General features: G+C 40.9%; 1 protein-coding gene across 2 annotated transcripts in view; it reads left to right on the forward strand.

Annotated features, from left to right (window-relative positions):
- LNX2 (ligand of numb-protein X 2) overlaps nt 1-25,065 on the forward strand; it is an 89,528-nt gene that overhangs the window by 21,384 nt on the left and 43,079 nt on the right. The gene's annotated exons all lie outside the window — the stretch shown is intronic.

Here is a 25,065-nt window from a genome sequence, read left to right on the forward strand (position 1 = left end):
GCTCTTTATTAAAAATAGTCTGCCAGAGAGCAAAGAGTTGCTAAAACACAAGGATTGTTCTGACTAGATACCTTTGTTGTTTGCTTTCATTTGTATTGTTTGTCACTTGTTTTTGTTCCTTTTTTTTGTTTTCTTTCTTAATGAATGCTTTGTAAATAAGTGTTTTAGTTGACATTTACATTGTTAGAACAGAATTATATTGTCTGTAAAATAAGTGGACTTCTCTTACTGGGAATCTTAAGGTCAGACTGCACTGAGGATGCTAGTAGGGAATAGAGATAGTTGTATCTCAAATTATGAAACCCAGAGCTATTGGCAAAAAAAAAAAAAAAAAGATGGGAATATAGATTTTGAGACATTAATATACACAGTAGTAGTAGATGGCCTTGGATGGCAGTGTCGTTGCCATGAGGAAGCATAAAGGCTCCTTTTGTACTATAAAGGCACAGGAAGAAAGCTCTAAACATAGTTAAAACCCTCACATAGTACTCTCTCGGTACCCATGAGGACTGGTTCCAGGACCCCCAAGGTCACCAAAATCCAGGGGTTCTCAAGTCCCTGATATAAAATGGCATAGTATTTGCATATAATACTGTACGCATCCTCTCATATACCTCACATCATTTCCAGATGGTATAATGGTATATGAATAGTTATAAATATATTGAAAAAGCTGTATAAATAATTGCTGGCTTGCAGTAAATTCAGGTTTTCCTTTTGGGGACTTTCTGAAATTTGTTTACTTGGATATTTTCCACCTGACGTTGATTGGTTTCAGTGAATCTGCAGATGCAGAATCTACCTATACAGAGGGCTGACTGGCCACCCTTTTATTTAAGAAGGCATTCAGAGCCTTGTGCTCCACTGCAGATATAAGTGAATGTTTTCCAGAAAGTGTTTAGAAAGATTGATGAACAGCTCAAAAATGGAGATGCTCTGTGGTTATATTTATTCAGATTGATTTTGATATCTGAATGCAGAAACACAAAGGTATTTTAATTTTGTGGTTGTAAAAAGGAATGTCGATTTTGAAAGTTTTATTATGGTAAAAATTAAAATATAAAATTGTGGAAAATTCCTGTGAGATTAAGAAATCAGGTCCATCCAGCATTCTGGCCCTTCTATAAATAGCAGCATGTGTTTTCTTCTGGAAACAAGCCTCTCAGATGCGAACAGCAGAAGATAAATTATTTTCATATAGGTCTATCATCCATTTATTTGTATGACTATATGTGTGTGCATGTGTGCTCAGCTGTGTCCATCTCTTTGTGACCCCATGGGCTATAGCCCACCAGGCTCTTCTGTGCATAGAAGTTTCCAGTGAAGAATGCTGGAGTGGGTTGCTATTTCCTTCTCCAGGGGATCTTCCTGAGCCAGGGATCAAACCTGCATCTCTTGCATTGCAGGCAGATTCTTTTACCACTGAGCCACCAGGGAAACCCATGAACATATGTATGTCTGTGTATACATTTATGTGTGTGTATATACCAGAGAGTGTGTGCCACCTCTACATATTTACTTTGTACTTAATTAAGTACAGTATGTACTTTTAAAATTATAGCTCTGGAGTCAGAGTGCCTGATTTGAATCGTGGTTACATCAGTTACTAGCTTTGGGCTCTTGGGCAACTTAATGTTTCTTATTTTCGGTTTCCTCATCTGAGAAGTGGGGATGCTGATGATATCAAACTCAGGGTTATCATGAGGATTGAATCTGTTAATTCCCCAGTTTAGTTAATGCCATGCCTGATAGAGGGTAAATAAATATTAGCTCTTACAATTATCTCCTGAAACCCATTCCTTCTAGATGTCAAAATTGCCCCCATTAATCCCTGTTAAGACTGTGTGTTTCTTTATGACATGAGTCATATCCCTTTTGTCTAACAGCAGAAATCCTAATAATTCTGTCCCATCACATGTTCTAGTTCCTTTCACTCATTCTCATTTTAGTTGCCTGCCTCTCAGTCTTTTTCTGACTACACTGTGTTTTCGTTGAGGTTATTGGGCATTGATTGACATTTCACTCAGGTATATGGTCCCTAGGTGTTGAGCACAGTGTTTGCCTTTGGTTGTAAACAATGCTGTGACTCCTCTCCTGAACAGTCCCCCACTCCGCACCCATCAATGTGCTTCCCGGAGTGTTTGAGCTGAAAGAAGCTTAATGGATTGTCTAGCCCAGAGCCCTGGTTGTTCAAAGCAGAAGGCTGGGGCTCAGACCACACTCCTGCTGAGGATGGACATTTTTTTTCTTTTTTTTTTAAATCTTGAAAGACCTTTTATTTTCAGCAGAGTATAATTCACAGACTAAAACAGTAAATTGGGGAGAGAGTAGGAAATTCTTAGATTTATGACTGAGAAACTCACCTGAATTACAGGGAACATATGTATATTTTGATGGAACATAGGAGAAAAGTTCACTTACGGGTCTGTTTTCTTGGATACGTCTGTGATGGTTTTGGTTTGTGAACCCCTTCTTTTACCCTCTTGCCCCTCTTTTCTTTTATTTCCACATCCTAAAACCCTGCGCAAATCTACTTTTCCTTTGACTGTTCTATATCACTTGATAGAGATTTATTTCCTTAAAGAGGTTTTGTTTCAAAAGGAAATAGGTAAGGGTGGAAAGGTAGTATTGAAATGGAGGAAGGAAAGGACATAGAAAAGGAAAAAAAACGGTTAAGAAAACAAAATGTATGAGACCATTAATTAATCACGTGTATGTCTCATGTACCTTCATAGGATCCTTTCCTTCTCACTGTCTTTTCCTTTAGAGTTTTTTTAGAAATAGTTGATTGAGCTTTGTTAAAAGTAGAGAGTTGTGTAATAATAACAAATCTTTAATTCTGTGTGCTAGAACTTCAATCATGTAGATTGAGGCATCCTCACAATTTATAAGTAAAAATAAATAGTATATAATTGAAAATATATTTTTATTTAATGAATATTTGACCTTTGTTCTAATATTGTTCTGTAAATCAAAGGTTTTCATTTTATAGCCATTTTAACTTGAGTGTCTATCTACTTTCCATATTCCAGTGAAATGAATTAAAATGAAAAGGGTGTACATGGAAAACAATTTATCTGGCAAGAACCACAAATAAATCTGAAGCTTTTCTTTTGTTATTTCCAATTTTGATCAATTCTGTTAGTTTTCTTGAAAACTACTGTAAAACATACACAATATGTTGAAAATAGAGACTTAAAAAACTGTTTGATTAATAGAATCACAGATAGATATTCAATTTTATTTGCCAAGTACCCAGCCTAGCACAGAGTGGGCACTCAGTAAATATTTGTTAGGTGCAGTTTAATTGACTAAAGTATAACATCAGTGGCCTCAAAATGCTCAATCCATTCAGAAACAATATCCTGAGATGATAATTTGAAAGACTAGTACATTTCTCAGAAGCCAGAAGTTTCCTTCTTGTTTCTGTATATGGGTAGAATTATTTAACTTGAAATAAAATAACATCTACCATTTTAACACCTTTACTTTTGAAAACCTGGTTTTCTTATGCTTAACAGAAGTTATCATTGATAATGTAATATATACTTTAAATACTTTACATAATATATATTTTTAATAGAAGTAGTTCAGTTGCTAGGTCATGTCTGACTCTCTGCGACCTTGTGGACTGCAGCACACCAGGCTTTTCTGTCCTTCACTATCTCCCAGAGTTGGCTCAAAGTCATGTCTACTGAATTGGTGATGCTATCTAACACCATCTCATCTTCTGCCACCCTCTTCTCCTGCCCTCACTCTTTCCCAACATCAGGGTCTTTTCCAGTGAGCCAGCTCTTCCCGTCAGGTGGCCAAAGCTTCAGCATCAGTCCTTCCAATGAATATGAATAGAAGTAGTTAGGCAACATTATTGAAAATGTGGAAATTGTGGTGAGGGTGTGAATTAATTAATGTTATTGGGCCGTTGGTGATTGGGGTTAGTGCTGAGTGGACTGGAATGGTCCAAGACTAGTAACAGTAGGTTGTTGCAGTTATATCTGAGATGTAAAGAGGATACGATCTTAAGGGTATAGGATAACTGGGCATGACCCTTTTGAGTTGATCAAAGATGTTCTCTTGACTATTATGCTTTTCATTGGCATGGAGAGGGTCAAAATTGGACCCTTAGTTCTCAGTAGAGACATCTTCACAGATAGAATTCCACAAATCTGGTGAATCCTTTTTATGTAAAAAGGTTAGATACAACTACATGACCTCTTGTCACAGCAGTCTTGGGCATTTGGCCTAATTCTGGACCTTCACAGTTACTTCTCCTGGGGAAGTGGGGAGGGGTGGCTTCTGGTCACAGTCACATGCCCGGCTACTTGGGTGGTGTCCTCCGAGTGCGTGGACTTCTAGACAAAGCACTTACGGGGATAGGTAGCTTCCTGGAGTCGGAAAGGGACATTTTCTGTGATTTCCTTCCTCTGAGATGTCTTTGTGGTCTAACCTGTCCTCTTGTAACAAACACCTCATGTGATATGTTACTGAAATCTACCGCTTTGGAGAGAGTTTAAATGCAGACATTTTATGTTTGGCATTTGAAGGAAATAACCCTGCTGAAGATACTGTGAACACCTGTCTGCTGCAGCCGCATGGTGCTCCTGCCGTCAGCTTGCGGGGTGCTGCACACTTACTGGGAAGCCAGGGACGCCTGTCTGCCCCTGTCCCTGTGCAGGTGCTCTTTCTTTCCCTTTTTCATTGACCAGTTTCACACTTTGTTTTTTTTCCATTAATTTGGAGAGTATGCATTGCTTCTTAAATAAACAAACAATTTTTATTGTACAAGTTATACATGGCCATCTTAGAAAACTTTGAAAACACATATAGGTAAACATAAGAAAATCAGTCACTTGTGATGTACATCTCAGTCAGTACTGCTTTTAATGTTCTACATGCTGAGTTTTAAATTATAGAAAGGATATATTAAAGTCTAAAATAGTTCATTTTTTTTTTTGACCAGTTGGCCAATGATTTATAGTTAACTGATGTAAATGGGTATAATAGATGGCTTTAAAATCTTTAAGTAAATATTTTTAAGCGATAAATGTAATCATTCCCTATTCTAGCTCTCTGTAAAGAATCTGCTTGCAATGCAGGAGACCTGAGTTTGATTCCTGGGTCAGGAGGATTCCCTGGAGAAGGAAATGCGACTCACTCCAGTATTCTTGCCTGGAGAATCCCATGGACAAAGGAGCCTGGTAGGTTCCCAGTCCATGGGGTCACAAGAGTTGGACGTGACTTGGCGACTAAACCACCACCACCCCCTTAAAAGGGGGGCAGTTGCCTGAGTAGCTAAAAGAAGATGATAGTATTTGAGGGAAAATGTTCTACAAAATCAATAATTCACTACTCAGTAATATCATTGCTATAACTTTTTATTTTCTCCTCTAACTTTGAAATTTGATATTCATAGTCTGAGCACTTGTGAATTATATTGTGTAAAGACTGACTCATCTATTGCCCTTTTCAATTATTAAGCACTCTACAGCTAGTATTTTCTATTTACATTTGTGTAGTTAATAGCATTTCATCTACTTTAAAAATAGTACACAGCCTAACTATGAGCTGTTATATAATTAAATAATATTTTACATATGGTGCACTGTACTCCCACACATCGACCCAACCATATACAACCACCACACGGTGCTTTCTCATGGGTGTTTTTGAACTTCTCCAGCCACTGCAAAATACAGCTGAAAGGACACAGTCAGCATCTAGGAAAGCAATAAGCATATGGTATTGAGCTATTTATACCATGTTCAGTTCAGTTCAGTCGCTCAGTCGTGTCCGACTCTTTGCGACCCCATGAATTGCAGCACGCCAGGCCTCCCTGTCCATCACCAACTCCCGGAGTTCGCTCAAACTCACGTCCATCGAGTCAGTGATGCCATCCAGCCATCTCATCCTCTGTTGTCCCCTTCTCCTGCCCCCAATCCCTCTCAGCATCAGAGTCTTTTCCAATGAGTCAGCTCTTTGCATGAGGTGGCCAAAGTACTGGAGTTTCAGCTTTAGCATCATTCCTTCCAAAGAACACCCAGGATTGATCTCCTTTAGGATGGACTGGTTGGATCTCCTTGCAGTCCAAGGGACTCTCAAGAGTCTCCTCCAACACCACACTTCAAAAGCATCAATTCTTTGGCGCTCAGCTTTCTTCACAGTCCAACTTTCACATCCATACATGACCACTGGAAAAACCATAGCCTTGACTAGACAGACCTTTGTTGGCAAAGTAATGTCTCTGCTTTTGAATATGCTATCTAGGTTGGTCATAACTTTCCTTCCAAGGAGTAAGCGTCTTTTAATTTCATGGCTGCATTCACCATCTGCAGTGATTTTGGAGTCCCCAAAAATAAAGTCTGACACTGTTTCCACTGTTTCCCCATCTATTTCCCATGAAGTGATGGGACCAGATGCCATGATCTTCGTTTTCTGAATGTTGAGCTTCAAGCCAACTTTTTCACTCTCCTCTTTCACTTTCATCAAGAGACCTTTTAGTTCTTCTCCATTTTCTGCCATAAGGGTAGTGTCATCTGCATATCTGAGGTTACTGATATTTCTCCTGGCAATCTTGATTCCAGCTTGTACTTCTTCCAGCCCAGCGTTTCTCATGATGTACTCTGCATATAAGTTAAATAAGCCGAGTGACAATATACAGCCTTGATGTATTCCTTTTCCTATTTGGAACCAGTCTGTTGTTCCATGTCCAGTTCTAACTGTTGCTTCCTGACCTATATATAGGTTTCTCAAGAGGCAGATCAGGTGGTCTGGTATTCCCATCTCTTTCAGAATTTTCCAAAGTTTATTGCAGTCCACACAGTCAAAGGCTTTGGCATAGTCAATAAAGCAGAAATAGATGTTTTTCTGGAACTCTCTTGCTTTTTCCATCATCCAGTGGATGTTGGCAATTTGATCTCTGGCTCCTCTGCCTTTTCTAAAACCAGCTTGAACATTGAACATCTGGAAGTTCACGGTTCACGAATTGCTGAAGCCTGGCTTGAAGAATTTTGAGCATTACTTTACTAGCGTGTGAGATGAGTGCAATTGTGCGGTAGTTTGAGCATTCTTTGGCATTTGCCTTTCTTTTGGATTGGAATGAAAACTGACCTTTTCCAGTCCTGTGGCCACTGCTGAGTTTTCCAAATTTGCTAGCATATTGAGTGCAGCACTTTCACAACATCATCTTCCAGGATTTGAAATATTAGGACATGCTTAATAACAGGAAATGACCTGAATATGAGATAGTTTGTAGTATGAAGTAAGTGTTTAGGTGAATCCATTGGTTGATTTTTTTTTTTTTTTTTAAGGAAAGTACAGTTTTTGAACTTCTGTATTTAAGTAAAGACCTAGGAAATATGGATAAGTTTTGGTTTTTGCAAACTAGGTTTCCTGCTAGTCAAGACTATAGGCACTCTTAAGAGTGAAGATGCATTTTGAAGTGTTATAATGAATTCTGAGTATTTTTAGTACATAGGGGAAATGATATAAGGTTCCAGTAATTAGAGAAAAATGTTCTGCTTAATTCGTGTTTTAGTAGCTTATGTTGAACACCTATCCTAAGTTAGTTTTTTCCCCTAAAAGTGTTAAAGTGTGTGTGTGTGTGTGTGTGTGTAATTGTTTATAAATCAATCCAGATTGAGTCAGATTGTTTCTAGAAACAGAACAGTTTCTCATATTGGACTGCTAAGCAACAGATATTTTAAAGTTAAAAAAAATCCTAACTCACTTCTCTAAATAGAGAAATTTGAAGAAAGAAGCAACAATATATAAGTTTTGGAGGAGTGGTAAGTGACTATGTCAGATAGCTGTTTTATATGTACAATTTAATTCTAAAATTTCAAGAAGTGTTCTTTCAACAAGACCATTAGATTTTGTTTTATTTAGAGCTAAGATTTAAGAACAGTCAAGAATTATGGAATCTCTTGTTTCTTAGGTTGTCCTTGTTTAAATGTCTCAATGTTAGTGATAAAACCACTGAAATATTTAATGATAATTATTATCATTTCTTAAAAGTTGGAGGCCCTTATCAGGACGACACAGCACAAAACTTAAGGACAAGTTCGGGAACTGTCTTTGAGAAACCTAACAAGAATCTGCATCTTGTATTTTAAAATGGATGTTGAGTAGGAACATTTTCTATAACCCTTTTTTGCAGTATGATTTGAAGCGAGTTTCCTCCTCCTGTAATCTCTCGCCTTATGTTGTATCTGAAATGGTGAATCTCATAGGTAAAATCTGTAAAGTATAAAATACTATAAAAGTAGATTGAGGCAATGAATAGTGACTCTGCAGTGGCAAAGACCATCAAACGGTTATAGATATAATTGAGAGTAAGGGGCTCATCAACAAGTGAGAACGTGATTTGTTCAGTCTCTTGGTTTGGCACTTACATGTCTCACAGTACATCTCAAAGTTGGCATCTTGGTCTGTGAGTGGCTCACTTAGGCCGTGGACAGAGTGAGGGAAGAGACTGAGCAGAGCCATCGATAGAGGTGTGTGTCCAGTTTGCGGCACTGAAGCCACGAACTCTGCTCCTTTCCCAGACCTCACCACTGGCTGCTTTTTAACGCATGGTTCCTGATGGGTTGGGGTATCTGAATGCCCAGCCTAGAACAGATTAGCAGCAACAGATGGAGAGTTTGGGGGGTGTATTTGTGTGAGGACAAGCTTTGAGGGGCGTGGCAGAAAAATGAAAAACTAAAATTGACTTATTTATAGCACCGTTTATGGTAATGAATTGTTAGATAAAAAGTTATGTCTGCTCTAAGAAGATAAGGAAGTATGCATATAAGACAACGGAGGCCTTGAGAAATTGGTGAGGGGAGTGTGGTGTGGGGTGTGGAGAGGAGGGGATTGAGGGAGACAGGAAGGAACCATATCAGGAAGAACCCATCCTGTCAGAGAGGAGTTCCCACCTCCCTGGTTGCTGGGAGCATGATGGGGTGAGGCATGTGATCAGGGAATGGTTTGCAGCAGCATCCAGCTAGAGCATTCATGTGGGGTAACAGAGACAGACAGATCCTGTTAAGATGCCTGATTGCTCTCCTGAAAGTGAAAGTCGCTCAGTTGTGTCCGACTCTGCGACCCCATGAACTGTATAGTCCATGGAATTCTCCGGGCCAGAATACTGGAATGGGTAGCTGTTCCCTTCTCCAGGGGATCTTCCCAACCCAGGGATCAAATCCAGGTCTCCCACATTACAGGCAGATTCTTGACCAGCTGAGCCATCAGGGACACCTAAGAATACTGGAGTGGGTAGCCTGTCCCTTCTCCAGCGGATCTTCCCCATCCAGAAATTGAACCGGGGTCTCCTGCTTTGCACGCGGATTCTTTACCAACTGAGCTATGAGGGAAGCCCTGATCTCTCTCCTAGAATCAGATTTTTTTCTGGAGGGGAATGATAGAATCATAGTTGTGTAGAGATCACCTTAGTGATGGAGAAGTGAAAGGGCAGGCAGGCAGGAAATAGTCAAGAAGTCATAGGAACCTGAATTAGGACAGACACAGTGGGAATAAAAATGCTAGAAAAGGATCGGGATTTGGTGGGGCAGGCGACATTTGAGGAAATTTGTTCATTCATCCCCTCTGCGTTTCTTGAGATTAACCATATACTTTGTCAGGAGTGCTCCAAATAGAGATATAGAGATTGAGGGTTATGAAGATGAGGCTTGACTCTTGTTGTTGTTGTTGTTTTAATTTTTATGTTATATTGGAGTGTAGTTGTTTAACAATGTTGTGTTAGTTTGGGGTGTACAGCATAGTGATTCAGTTATATCTATACGTGTATCTATTCTTTTTCTAATACTTTTCCCATTTGAATACTGGGCAGAGCTCCCTGTGCTGTATAGTAGGTCCTTGTTGGTAATGTGTTTTAAATACAGCAGTATATACATGTCTGATTGCTGTCTTTAAAGGGACACTTGGTCTGTAGAGAAGACCCATGCAAGCAAGTGCTTGCTCACGCCAGCAGTGAGGAAGAACACAGTGACTGTAGTAATGACACACTGACGTAAGGGACAGCGTACGTAATTATGTTCTGGTGGATCAGGAAGAGCTTCGTAGCCAAGGGTCTCTTGAGCTGGTCCTTAAATGCATGGGGTTCTGCAGACCAGCAAGGTAGGCAAGGACATTCCAGGCAGAGAACAGCATGCTGAGGGCAGGGGTCATTTGGTTCAGCCCTGCACAGAACGTGTGGAATTGTGTCAGGAGAGGAAACTACAGGAGCCAGATCCCAAGGGTGTAGGCACCAAGTTGAGACTTCGGCTTTCATTTTGTAGAAGCAGTTGGGGCTCCAAAAGAGTACTCAGCAGGGACAGTAATATCACTGGTGCTTGGATGCCAGTGTCGTAAAGGATGATGGGAGAGGAAGAAGCTTGCAAAACCTTGAGTGATGGCTCAGGGAGCCAGTGCAGTGGATAACAGAGCAGTGGTGGGGATCGGGGGAGAGGAGGCAGGGGTAACATATTCTGGAGGTGGAATCGATAGGAACCTGGTGACCAGTGAGGGGTGGGGAGAGGGAGGGGATAAGGCAGTGGGTGAGAGACCCTGGATTCCCTGGCCCCGGTTACAGGATGCTAGAAGTCTAGAAGGGTTGTTAGCAACCACAGTAATAGGATTGGTTAGGGAGAAGTAATGATATGGCTTCTGAACATAAGCGTGAGTTAGATATACAAGAATTAGGACAGTTATCTACTGGGAGAGAAAAATGTTTTCATACTGCATTCCAGTTGAATTGAGTATTATGTTTTAAAATAAACTATGCAAATGAAGAATATAGAGGCAAATCTTCATCTCATCTTGTTATATGTGAGTGTGCTCACTCACTCAGTTGTGTACAACTCTGTGACCCCACAGACTGTAGCCCACCAGGCTCCTCTGTCCATGGGATTTCCCGGGCAAGAATACTGGAGTGGGTAGCCATTTCCTCCTCCAGGGATCTTCCTGACCCTGGGATCAAACCTGTGTCTCCTGCATCTCTTGCACTGGCAGGCAGATTCCTTACCACTGAGCCCCAGGGAAGCCCTCATCTTGTTATAGAGGAGGGGTTAAGAGTAGTGGAGGAATTTTTAAAGAGGAAAATGAATGCATTCAGTTACATTAAAGTTGACAACTTTTTAATGCCTGTAGACAACTAAAAGCAAATAGGAGGAAAAGTAGTTATAATAATGTGATAAAGGATTGTTATCTTAATATATTGTTCATATCAATTGAGAAAAACACCACTATTCAATAGGAAAAAAATGAGGCCAAGGATATAGAGGCACTCCGTAGAGAAATAAGTATAGTAATCATAAATTTAACTAGACTCAAAGAGATGCTAATTAAAGAAAAAATGAGGTGTTATTTTGTATTTCAACTGTCAGATTTATAAACGTTTAAAAAATAAAATTAATCAGGATTAGAAGACTCTTGAGAGTCCCTTAGGCTGCAAGGAGATCCAAGCAGTCCATCCTGAAGGAGATCAGTCCTGGGTGTTCATTGGAAGGACTGACGTTGAAGGTGAACCTCCAGTACTTTGGCCACTTAATGGGAAGAGCTGACTCATTGGAAAAGACCCTGATGCTGGGAAAGATTGAGGGCGGGAGGAGAAGGGGATGACAGAGGATGAGGTGGTTGGATGGCATCACTGACTCAATGGACATGAGTTTGGGTGAACTCCGGGAGTTGGGAGTTGGTGATGGACAGGGAGACCTGATGTGTTGTGGTTCATGGGGTCACAAAGAGTTGGACATTACTGAGCGACTGAACTGAAAACTGAAAAGAGTTTGGGAGAAGTTATCATACTAGTACTGCTGCTGCTGCTAAGTCGCTTTAGTCGTGTCCGACCCTGTGCGACCCCATAGACGGCTAGTAGGAATCAAAATTTTGTTCACCATGTTGGAGAGCAGTTTAATGAAGTGAATCAGAAGACTTTTTCTCTTGGCCCAACAATTTACATTTTTTAGAGTTTGCCTTAAAAAAAAAAAAATCGGACAGCTGTCATAAAAGAGTGATATGTAGTAAGAAAACCAGAGCAGAGTGGCATAATGTAGACAGCGGAGCAAAGAATTTCAAGGAGAGGGAAATCAGTGATGGTGCAGAGAGAGCAAGTACAATTCAGAACTGGGAGGTGACCATTGGAGTTGGCAGCCAGTCACGACGACCACGAGTGGAATCAGCCTCAGCAATTGGAGAGGGTAGAGGCCCTTCGGATCAGGAAATGGAGACTGCAAGCATGGTCGTGTATTTCAGAAATATTGGAGGTGAAATGAAGGTGGGGAAAAGGGTAGTAACTGTAGGGGAGTATTTTGTTTTCATTGTTCAAGTTAGTGAAATGTAAACTTCTTTTATGTGGAAGGGAAAACATTAGAAGAGGTTGAAGAAAGATGAAATAAGTGACAAAGGTTGCCAAAAAGAATGGAATATTGAGCCCAAGTGAAGGAGAAGTCTGACCCAAGAAGGAAGTAACTAGGGACGTGTAGATGCAAATAATGAACTTGTACATCTTTGTTAACTGTTGAGGGGATCCCCGCTAGAGTCTCAGTTCCTCCCAGGATACAGAATTTCCCTTTCTATATTGCACAGTTTCTCAAAACGATTGTCGGTGCTCTCATCCCTCTTTTCCAGGTGGTCTCTTGAACTCTTTCCCAGGAAGCATTTCTGGGAAATGCCTGGTCCACAAAACTCCTGTCGAGGTCACTGGTGAATGCTGTGTTGCTAAATCCCACGCTTGATTAATTCTCAGGCCTAATCTTATTTTACTTGCCTCTCACATCTTACACAGCTAATCTTTCCATCCTCCTTGAAATACTTTGTACATTTGGTTGGCACCCCGCTCTCCCGATCTTCTGCACTGACCACTCCTGCTCGGTTTGGTTCCTCCTTCTCTCCCAGGCCTCACCATACCGAACATGCCCCATGGCCCAGTCCTCAGACCCCTTCTCTTCTACTTACACTAATCCACTCCTCTTTGGTGATCTCTCCCAGTTGAATGGCTTTCTGTACCATCTACACACTGATGCTTCCTAAATTTATATCACCTAAATTTATATCACCAGCCCAGTCCTCTCGCTTGAACTGGACTTGTATACTGAACTGCCTACTCTGTGTGTCTAGTTAGAGGTCTAACAGGCATTTCCAATAGAACCTGTGTGAATTTGGCCATACCCATTAAACCTACTCTCTTACAGACTTTCTTATGTCATATGTATTAATTCTGTCTTTCCAGTTCAGACCAAAAGCCTTGGCATCATCCTTGACTTCTGCCGCCGGCAGCCCACACGCACATTTTATTCATCAGCAAATCATAGCAATCTGCCTTCAAAGTAGATCCAGAATTGGGTCACTTCCCACTCTCTACTGTGTGCACCCTGGTTCAGTCCACTGTCATCTCTTGCTTAGAGTATTTTAGTAGGTTCCTGCTTGCTTCTGCCTCTGGTCCTTTCAGATTATTCTCAGCGTAGCAGCCAGAGCGATCCAGATTTTTATGTGTGTAAAACTACATAACATGTAAAAGTGACCCTCTGTTAGGGTCTGCTGCGTTTCCTTCTCTCTGCTTGTGTCTCTCATCCACATGGGCCTCCTGACTATTCCTTGGACATACCAGGCACCTTCTCAGCTCGGGGCCTTTATCCTTACTATTAACAAGCCATGTAGTTAATATCTGGTATAGAATGTTTATGTCTATAATAAATGTTCTATACCAGATATTAACTATGTGGCTTAGTGGATTTCTAGTTACATCCTTGTGGTGTTAACTCAGGTGTCACCTTCATAGTGAATTTTTCACTGTTTAAAAAGCCCTCCTTCTCCCAGTATTTTATTTATTTTGTGTGTGTGTTATCTATCTTCTCCCCAGCCCCCACCCAGAATGTAAACTTCACAAGGGAAGGGATTTTTGTTTTTGTTCAGGGCTGAATGCCTGGCCCTAGAACAGTGCCTGGCTCATAGAAGATTCTTAGTAACTCCTGGACAGACAGACAGACGGATGGAGGGATGGAAAGGAGGGAGGATGGGAGATTGAAAGGGAGGTTGGGATTGAAGGTTAGGGAGATGGAGATGAGTAATTAGTTTGCTTTTGAATATTTTGTTTGTTAAAGTTTCCTAGTGGAAATGTCAGAAAGGCAGATAATAACTACAAAACATGTAAAACCTGGGATTTTGTTTGACTCTGTTTCTGAAACTTGGGAAACTAATGTAATTTAGGGTGCATTGTTGATCATCCTAACACAGCACAGCCCCTTAACAGTTGCTGGCTTTATGGTCCAGACATTTCCCGTCATGTGACGTAGGCAGTTGTACTTTGGAGGGTGGTTTTATCTGTGACACAGCTGAGTCTGGACCACGAGTCTCATCACATGAAGATATCCCTTTTGATTTTTCTCAGTATTAGAACTGTGTTTAACTCAAAGAACTCATTTTAATCATTTAGAACGACCTCTGGGAACACACGAGAGTCATTCTGGATACACACCAAGGCCAGCAAGGCTGTGGTCCCTGCGCCTGACACCGTGGCATGTCACCTGGTCTTGAGAAAGTACCAGATCTGGCCACTCAGTGATGGTCCTTTGAGTCTGGTCTTGAGCTGATCATTCTTGTATGTATTGAATTATAACTGGATAACTGGGACAAACTGAGTATCTTAAATAGCATCTATTCTTTTCATTATCAATGTCCTTAAATGAGCTTAGAAAGCTGGAGCATTTAAATTTCTTATATCTTGCTCACAGTTAAGATAATGAAGCCTGGGAATCTTAATTATTAGTAATATTACCACCATAAAACCTATTCTGTCTGTGATTTAGTTCTACTTCGTTTATTTTATTGTGTGGGCTTGATCACAGAGGAGTAAGTGTCCTGCTGATTTCTTTGCATTTATTGAAGAAAGTAATGCTGAAGAGTTTGTCCTTTTTCTGTAGCTTCGGATGTTTCTTTAATGGGAAAATACAAGATTAACTGGAGGCAAATCTGCCATCTAAAACCATGTGTTTATACTACTGACAATTACCTAAACTTGTCTTTAAAAAAAAGAAAAAAGACAAGCTAACTGTATTGGTCCTTCAGATAGATGTACCTGCGTCTCCTAAATGGCATTTTTCTGGGAGCCAGGAAGAAGTTATTTTTGTCTTACAGCACTATAGCATCAGACGTTGTAGCACCATAATAAACACAGGGAGATGTCCAGTTCTATATCTAGCCCTCCTCTCTTGTACATAGACTTGTCTGCAAAAAGAGAAACTTTCAGGTCAGGAGATAAGTGTCTGGTACTATAAAAATCAAAGAAAATAAAAAAACAAAAAAGAAACTCAAAAAAACCTCCTGATAAGCTTTGGATTTATATCATCTTTACAGTAATTACAGCGCTGCTGCTGCTGCTGCTGTCGCTTCAGTCATGTCCGACTCTGTGCGACCTCGTAGACAGCAGCCCACTAGGCTCCTCTGTCCCTGGGATTCTCCAGGCAAGAACACTGGAGTGGGTTGCTATTTCCTTCTCCAATGCATGAAAGTGAAAAATGAAAGGGAAGTCGCTCAGTCGTGCCCGACTCTTAGCGACCCCATGGAGCCTACCAGGCTCCTCTGTCCATTGGATTTTCCAGGCAAGAGTACTGGAGTGGGGTGCCATTGCCTTCTCCGAATTACAGCGCTGGGTAACAGTAAAGAAAAATGTTTGTCCTTTGGGAACAAATGTGTGCTCAAGCACATTTCTAGAATCATGGAATGAGGGACCTGTAGGTAACTTAGAGTCTGTCTGGTGTGGCCCGCTGGTCTGTAGGGAGAGAGAGGGGAAGCCTAGAGAGGAGGAGGGCTGAGCGGGACAGCCTGGTTGCTGGTCTCAGAGCCGAGCATCAGATGCTTTCCTCCTGTGACCAGTCTAGTGGAAGGAGCCCGGGCCACCCAGTAGCCAGCTGTCTGCTCTTATCTGCGTTGTCCCTTACAGGCCTTAATCTACTCCAAAGTTTGTGTTACAATGCCTTGTGGTCTATGGGAGGGTTTTCTGGCAGTGTAACATTTTTAGCCTCACAGTAATCCTGTGCCATAAGCAAGATACTATTTCTAACATGAGGAAGTTGAGGTTTATAAACTTCTAATTGCTATGCCATGTTATGGTGTCACGTTGCTAGTGACTGGCGGGTGGAGCCAGATTTCAAACCTCCAGCAGTGCTCTTTCTGATGCCCTTGGCTTCCTTGGATCACAGAGTTGATGGAGGAGTTCTGGTCCACACTTAAAGAAATTAGGGACTGAAAAGACCTGGAAAATAAGAATTTTATCAATCATTTGAAAACAAATGTTTTCTAAACTTAGTGCAAGAAGATAAATGTTTGAAAGTTTTTACCCTTAAGAAGAAAATCAATCATTTAATTTATTACAATTAGAACATTTGCCTTTGAATGTCATATTGTTGTTGTTCAGTCGCTCAGTTATGTCTGACTCTTAGCAACCCCATGGACTGCAGCACACCAGGCTTCCTGTCCTTCACTACCTCCTGGACTTTGCTCAGATTCATGTCCATTGAGTCAGTGATGCTGTCTAACCATTTTATCCTCTGTTGCCCCCTTCTCTTCCTGCTCTCAGTCTTTCCCAGCATCAGAGTCTTTTCCAGTGAGTCAGCTTTTCGCATCAGGTGGCCAAAGTATTGAAGCTCAAGCTTCAGCATCAGTCCTTTCAATGAATATTCAGGGTTGATTTTCTTTAGGATTGACTGGTTTGATCTCCTTGCAGTTGAAGGGACTCTAAAGAATCTTCTCCAACACCACAGTTTTAAAGCATCAATTCTTCAATGCTCAGCCTTCTTTATGGTCTAACTCTAATATCCAGACATGATTACTGGAAAAACCATAGCTTTGACTTTATGGACCTTTATCAGCAAAGTGATGTCTCTATTCTTTAATGTACTGTCTAGGTTTGTCGTATCCTAGGAGCAAGCGTCTTTTAAGTTGGTGACTGTAGTCACCATCCACAGTGATTTTGAATGTCATAATAAATAAGTATAAAACTGTATCCAACTGGTAAACATCACATGCAATAAAGCTAAACCTATGCAAACTGCTTCCCCTCATACCCCCACCGTGTCATTTCTGTAGTGTGCAACTCTCCTGAATTTGTGACGTCTGTAAGATGTTAGGCAACCATCTCTGTCAGCTGGTGCTGTGCTGAGCTCTGCTGCGAAGCCATCACGTGTTGTGGGAGTGTGTCTTACCTGTTTGGAAATGTTTAGTGTTCCATATGGTGTGTTTCCTTTTTGAAATAGTTTTATATCAATTCTGTTTTAAAATTACTCTAACATCATTTAGTATAATTTTTAGAAGTACAACTCTCTGAGCCTACAGGAATTGTGTAGGTAATCGGTTTGGTTTTTGCATTAGAAAAGTTTTCATAGCTTAATGGTTCAAAATTAGAAGAACTAAAGGCAGAAGGATGTTTGAAATTTGCAAAGTCCTTGGCAGCCACAATTTAACCTCCTTTTTATAAAATACTTAGGAGACTATTAAAGTTATCAAAGAACAATAACAGTTGTCAGGACCAGAAGATAAATACAACATATCAGTAAGTATTTTATTGTGTATAAAAAGATATAAAATCATGAGAATGATGAGCAAGATTTAAACTCCATGTGTGTGTGTATGTGTATGGTCAGTTACTCTTTAAACATAGCTGGTAGTACACAGACAAGAAGCCAAGATACCAGAATCTCTCTGTAATTCCAGCATCTAGTAGACTCTGGATAAACATGTGGTGAATGAAAATGAATTGTGTAGTGACCTAATTACCCAGCTGGCATGGAATTCAGAGCCTAAGTTTCATAGCCTCCAGCATTTTTTTCTTAGCTTATTAATTTTCTAGCTTACTAAATAGGGTATATCTAACTACAAGTAGCATCTTAAGAATTTTAAAATGGTTTTTCAGGCATTTCTACTTCATAAAAAGGAAAAAGGAGGCATATCACTGAGTGTGCTGAATCACACTTTTATGTCGACAATGAGAGAATTATAAATTATAGATGTGGAGTTGTTGGAAACTGGTATTTGGGTTTTTCCTCATGTCTTGCAGTAGGAAATAAATTTTAATTAATTGAAGAATAGACTTTCTGTTAGGGTCTCATAGAATATGCTAAGTACTCCGTATGTACAGAGAAATATCCAGACACACATCTTTAGGGTAGAAGGCTCTAGGGAGAGAGTTCCATTCTAGGACAGGCAGACTTCTCCAGCATGCGCTCACCTCCACATCTTGCCTTTTTCGGTTTTTGTCTTTTTAAAAAGTTGTGTTGGTTGCTGACTGGGACCTCTTCTTATGGAAGAGGGTGTCAGAACCCTTCAGTACTCTGTGCCACATGTCCACGTGTGACCCAGGACACCCTGTGTTCAGCGGGTCTGCAAGGCCAAAACTGTTTTCCCAGGAACGCTAAGATGTATCCTTCCCTTTTCACTCTGTCTCTCACAAGGGTCCAGTAGAGTTTCCAGAGGAAACTTGACAGGTGAGCTCACAGCAGATTGAAAGAAATAGACAAGACTCCAGATCTGCAAAACACATGCTTCATAAACAGGGCCTCCCCTCACTGTGTTCTTCAATTTTGAAAAAAAGTTATTTTTCATAAAAATGTTAATGTGTAAAAGTGAGCTTTATTGTTTTATTAACAAATGAATAAACATAAACATTTTAATTAACTTAGTTGCATTGTCATTTCAAGAATGTTATATACATGGAATAATAGAGTATGCAGCCTTCTCAGATCAGCTTCCTCACCCCGCATAACTCTCTAAGGTCCATCCAGACTGGTGTGCACGTCAGTAGTTCATTCTTCTTTACTGCTGAGCCGTGTCATGTGGCGTGTCACCTGTTGAAGAACACCTGGGTTGTTTCTGAATTGGGTCTATTACAGATAAGGCTGAACCCGTATTTGTGCGAACGTAAGTTTTCATTTCTTTGAGATAAATGCCCAGGAGTACAGTTGCTGGATTGCATGGTAGTTTTGGAGTTTTTTTGGAAATAGCCAGACTTGTCCAGGGTGGATAAAGGGATCCTTAGGTGTGAAAGGTTGACAACTGCGGCTTTATACAAAGGTAGCTGTGTGAGCTGATATGTAACATAGACAATACAAGAAAATTTTGTGGTATTGATATCATCAAGCCAAAAAAAAAAGAGGCAAATTTTCATCAGACTTTTGAAGATTAAAGGAAGTAATACCTTATTCCTAGTGTGTTTATGGTCATAGTGTAGGGTCCAGTATGTTGACCACTTGCAGGACCACAGGTTAATACAAGATTTTCTCATATATTTACATAGTTATATAATACATCTCAGGACTGTACTTCAGGCTCCGTCTCAGTTTTTTTATTGCATAGTATGTGCTGACATGTGGGAATACAAGAGAGAAAGCAGATACTGTCTTTACCCTCCAAGAGGTGAGAAGACAGCTAAAAGTGTGAAAGTGTTAATCGCTCAGTCGTGTCCAACCATTTGCGACCCCATGGACTGTAACAGCCCGCCAGGCTCCTCTGTCCATGGGATTTTTCCAGGCAAGAATACTGGAGTGGGTTGCCATTTCCTCCTCCAGGGGATCTTCCTGACTCTGGTCTCCTGCATTGCAGGCAGATTCTTTACCATCTGAGTCACCAGGGAAGCCCAAAGACAGATAAACAAGCATGCAAAGGTAGTAACTGCTAAAAGGAAGGCGTGTGTACAGAGCAGCAGGAACAGGAGGGCAGGCCGTGGTCCTGAGAGCAGGAAGGAGCCTGATGGGATCTGACAGGAGGTAGAGGCAGAGCTGAGACTTAAAGAGAGAGGAGAGGTTTTCTCAGCTATGTCAGAGGAACCGGTGACGTGTTGTGTCCTGTCCCACCCCCCACCCCCACCCACCCCAGCCATACTTTGGTGCTAACTCTTACCTTATCATCTTTTATCCTGGGCTGGATCTTCCAGGTTAGGGCCAATGAGGACCCTTTGAGCCTAAATGAAAAGTAACAGTAAGAGAAATTATCTGATTAACATAGTTTGAGAGTGTGCAGATTAACTGAAAACTACCTTCCATCTGAGTTTCTAAGATGTACCAGGATAGTCTTGTCTCATAAACCAGGAAGAGCAAGCATATTAATAGTGACTGGAGTTAGGTGGTAAACAGTCTTATAACTCCCTCTCCAGTGCTATTTAAATGTGTTGTAATATTCCCAGCCAGTTTAATAGCATCCATCTGTTTACTTCAGAGAATATAATCAGTCTGATTTCAGTGTTGTCCATCTGGTGATGTCCATGTGTAGATTCTTCTCTTGTGTTGTTGGAAGAGAGTGTTTGCTATGACCAGTGCGTTCTCTTGGCAAAACACTATTAGCTTTTGCCCTGCTTCATTCCGTAGTCCAAGGCCAAATTTGCCTGTTACTCCAGGTGTTTCTTGACTCCCTACTTTTGCATTCCAGTCCCCTGTAATGAAAAGAACATCTTTTTTGGGTGTTAGTTCTGAAAGGTCTTGTAGGTCTTCATAGAACCGTTCAACTTCAGCTTCTTCAGCATTACTGGTTGGGGCATAGACTTGGATTACCGTGATATTGAATAGTTTGCCTTGGAAATGAACAGAGATCATTCTGTCGTTTTTGAGATTGCATCCAAGTACTGCATTCCGGACTCTTTTGTTGACTATGATGGCTACTCCATTTCTTCTAAGGGATTCCTGCCCACAGTAGTAGATATAATGGTCATCTGAGTTAAATTCACCCATACCAGTCCATTAGTTTGCTGATTCCTAGAATGTCGATATTCACTCTTGCCATCTCCTGTTTCACCACTTCCAATTTGCCTTGATTCATTGACCTAACATTCCAGGTTCCTATGCAGTATTGCTCTTTACAGCATCAGACCTTGCTTCTATCACCAGTCACATCTGTAGCTGTGTGTTGTTTTTGCTCTGGCTCCATCCTTTCATTCTTTCTGGAGTTATTTCTGCACTGATCCCCAGTAGCATATTGGGCACCTACTGACCTGGGGAGTTCATCTTTCAGTGTCCTATCTTTTTGCCTTTTGATACTGTTCATGGATCAAATTGCCAACATCTGCTGGATCATCAAAAAAGCAAGAGAATTCCAGAAAAACATCTATTTCTGCTTTATTGACTATGCCAAAGCCTTTGACTATGTGGATCACAATAAACTGTGGAAAATTCTGAAAGAGACGGGAATACCAGACCACCTGACCTGCCTCTTGAGAACCTTTATGCAGGTCAGGAAGCAATAGTTAGAACTGGACATGAAACAACAGACTGGTTCCAAATAGGAAAAGGAGTATGTCAAGGCTGTATATTGTCACCCTGCTTATTTAACTTATATGCAGAATACATCATGAGAAACACTGGGCTGGAAGAAGCACAAACTGGAATCAAGATTGCTGGGAGAAATTATCAATAACCTCAGATATGCAGATGACACCACCCTTATGGCAGAAAATGGAGAAGAACTAAAGAGCCTCTTGATGAAAGTGAAAGAGGAGAGTGAAAAAGTTGGCTTAAAGTTCAACATTCAGAAAACGAAGATCATGGCATCTGGTCCCATCACTTCATGGCAAATAGATGTGGAAACAGTGTCAGACTTTATTTTTGGGGACTCCAAAATCACTGCAGATGGTGATTGCAGCCATGAAATTAAAAGATGCTTACTCCTTGGAAGGAAAGTTATGACCAACCTAGATAGCATATTGAAAAGCAGAGACATTACTTTGCCAACAAAGGTCCGTCTAGTCAAGACTATGGTTTTTCCAGTGGTCATGTATGGAAGTGAGAGTTGGACTATAAAGAAAGCTGAGCACTGAAGAATTGATGTTTTTGAAGTGTGGTGTTGGAGAAGACTTTTGAGAGTCCTTTGGACTGCAAGGAGATCTAACCGGTCCATCCTAAAGGAGATCAGTCCTGGGTATTCATTGGAAGGACTGATGCTGAAGCTGAGACTCCAATACTTTGGCCACCTCATGCGAAGAGTTGACTCATTGGAAAAGACTCTGACGCTGGGAGGGATTGGGGGCAGGAGGAGAAGGGAATGACAGAGGATGAGATGGCTGGATGGGATCACCGACTCGATAGACATGAGTTTGGGTGAATTCTGGGAGTTGGTGATGGACAGGGAGGCCTGGCGTGCTGTGGTTCATGGGGTCACAAAGAGTTGGACACGACTGAGCAACTGAACTGACTAATCTGTATACTGTGTTCCTGGAATACTAGATACAAATAATGTAGCTTGTGAAGATACACATTTTGCAACATTTTGTCTTTATGTTTTGGAGAGTATTTAAAACTAGTATTTAACTTGTATTTTAATATTTCAGATTCTGCTCATAGAATATCTGAAATCAAAATTAAACATGGGCGTATGCTTCTGTATGTATAAGTGTATTTATAGCCACGTAACTAGCAGGAGTGAGCAAACATTTTGTTACTCAGTTGGTCACTCCACATTTACGGAGGTTCACCGCTATGGGAGGCCCAGGTCATGAGGAGCTCACAGTTAGTGAGGGATGACTGTGTGAAATGCTGTTAAGAGCCATTATCATGGACTTGCTCCCAAAGTAGAATTAAGTCCTGGGCTGTAAGGAGAGGAGTTGGGCTGGGGGTTGGAAAAGCAGGCTCAGGCTCCCTGGTCTTCACAAAATTCATACACTAAGACTTTCATGAGATACCTTTCTTCTTTCATGTAATTACTTAATGTTGTTCAGTCACTAACTTGTGTCCGTCTCTTCGCAATGCTATGGACTGTAGCCCACCAGGCTCCTCTGTCCATGAGATTCTCCAGGCAAGAAGACTGGAGTGGACAGCCATTTCCTCTTCCAGGGAATCTTCCCACCCAGGGATTGAACCCACTCCTCCTGCATTGCAGGCAGATTCTTTACCACTGAGCCACCGGTGGTAGTCAATTACTATTGGGTTATTTTGAAACAAGAAGGAACTGGATTTATTTTCCTTCTCTCTTACTAAGTAACTGTAAGTTGTGTGGCTTTGAGCCAATCATAAAATCTGTCTGAACGTTTATTCCTTTATCTTTGATAATAGTAGTGAGAGCTCATATCTGAACAGCACGTATTACGTGCCTGTTTGTTCTGTGTATCACCCCTCTGAGATCGGCACCGTCACTCACCTCATTTTACTTGTGAGCAGGAAACAGCCACAGAGAAGTCCAGTCAGGCCACAGGGCTGGTAAGTGACTGAACAAGGGTTTGAACACCTTGCAGACTGGCTCCAGGGTATATGTACTCTTAACTTTCTAGGGTCTATGGTCTTGACACTCTCTAATCCATACTTACATGAGCATGTTAGTGATTTACCCCTGATACATTTTCAATTAACATTCGTGTCATGGTACCATGGAGACATTTCTGGGCTGGCTGTGACGATGCAATTGTTATTTGGAATTTTAAATGGGAGCGTGTTATTTTTCCTCATGAAAAGGTTTTGTGATAAAATAAAAATAAAGAACTAAAAGTTATTTAGAGATTTAGCAAATAACTAAAATATAAGTGCCTTAAGAGAAATGCTTCCTTAGTCATTATGTGGGAGGTCAGAATTGCAGTATATTTTCTTGAGAAAAAATGAGCGTTAATGCTATCACAAACCAAGAAGAGCAAGGGATATATGGATTTTCTTGCTATTTGAGTAGGAAACAAGAGTCTGTGGACATCCTGTGTTAAAATGCCTACACTGAAGTAGTCTGTTTGCCGGAGATAAATTTTGTTTTTCTCCACAATCTCACATACCTCGTACTGACAAAAGTTATGGTGCTCAGAGTAAGGCCCATGAGTTACAGAATATGAGAAGTGTTTGCTATCTTAATGCTGTCCTGGTTGTTTAAGGTCACAAGCTACTATTATTATTTTATTAAATTGCTTTTGAAAACACAGTTGATCTGAATCAGCTATGCCAACTGAATCTTGTTCCACCACCTCATAGTTCATGGCAGTTCTTGTTAAATCTCTTAAAATGTTAATATTGTTTTTCTGATAAATACTCCACAAAGAAATACAATAGCATAGTCAGGCAGCAAGCCAGGCTTTCTTCTGCAAACTTATCATATGCAAAAGCTTAGGTGATTTGCATCATCTTCTGGGCATATATATATATATTAATATATACATATATATGGATGATCAGGGGAGAATTATCACAGAGACAAATGCCAGCAGCATTAACATGCTGTCTGCTCTTTCTCATCTGGTACCGGACCCCAGGTTTCAGGACCGCCCTACCCTGAGTTCCTTTCTTGTCTTCACCATTTCACCTGCTCACGTGCCCAAATTGCTGTGCCAGTTCACGTGTGACTTAGTCAAGCTGCCCTTGTCCATTTTCTCCTCTGGCCACTGATTCCTGCCACCGCCCAGCAGCCACAAAACCAAACTGAGTTAGATACCAGTTCTTCTCCACTTTCTCTGTGTTCGCACAGTGTCCTGTGCACAACTTTCATAGGAGTTTTAGTGCCTTTAGTTTTCACACTGAGCTTTCTTAACCATCCTCTCCCTACATCACCTCTCTCCCTGTTCAGTGTTTGGCTCCTACCAGGGTCTGTAAATATTCAGAGTTAACATAGCTGCTGCCTTTGGAGGTGAACTTTTAACCCCTGGTCCTGCAGTAGCAAGAGGTATGGAACCTTCCCTGCTGGCCCTGCACTGGAGTGGGCTGCAGTCTCAGAGGAGACACATAACATGTACACACACACACACACGTGGGCTGCAGTCTCAGAGGAGACACATAACATGTACACACACACACACACACACACACACACACACACACCCTGCGCTGAGTAAGCCTTGACATTTATAACATGGCTTATCTCTGTAATTGAATTATAGCAGGTTTTTTTCTCCTAATGGCATATATTGGAGTTTGCCAAGATGTCATTCATATATGCCATATCTTTGAAATCCATTTTTTCCTAAACAATGTAGAGCAAAGGTCATTTTTTCACAGATACTGACTTATCCTTCCAAAGACACCATCTTTGGGATGGCACCGTAAATGTGTAAAAATCCATCAGAAGCAGGGCGCCATGACTGGGATAGCAAATGCAAACATGTTACATATAATACACCTCAATTTGCACTGTTAGCATACTGTACAG

Source organism: Bos grunniens, chromosome 12, assembly GCF_055505025.1.
Source record: "Bos grunniens cultivar Pamir isolate PY7600 chromosome 12, Bosgru_T2T1.0, whole genome shotgun sequence".
In the NCBI taxonomy this organism is placed as follows: Eukaryota; Metazoa; Chordata; class Mammalia; order Artiodactyla; family Bovidae; genus Bos; species Bos grunniens.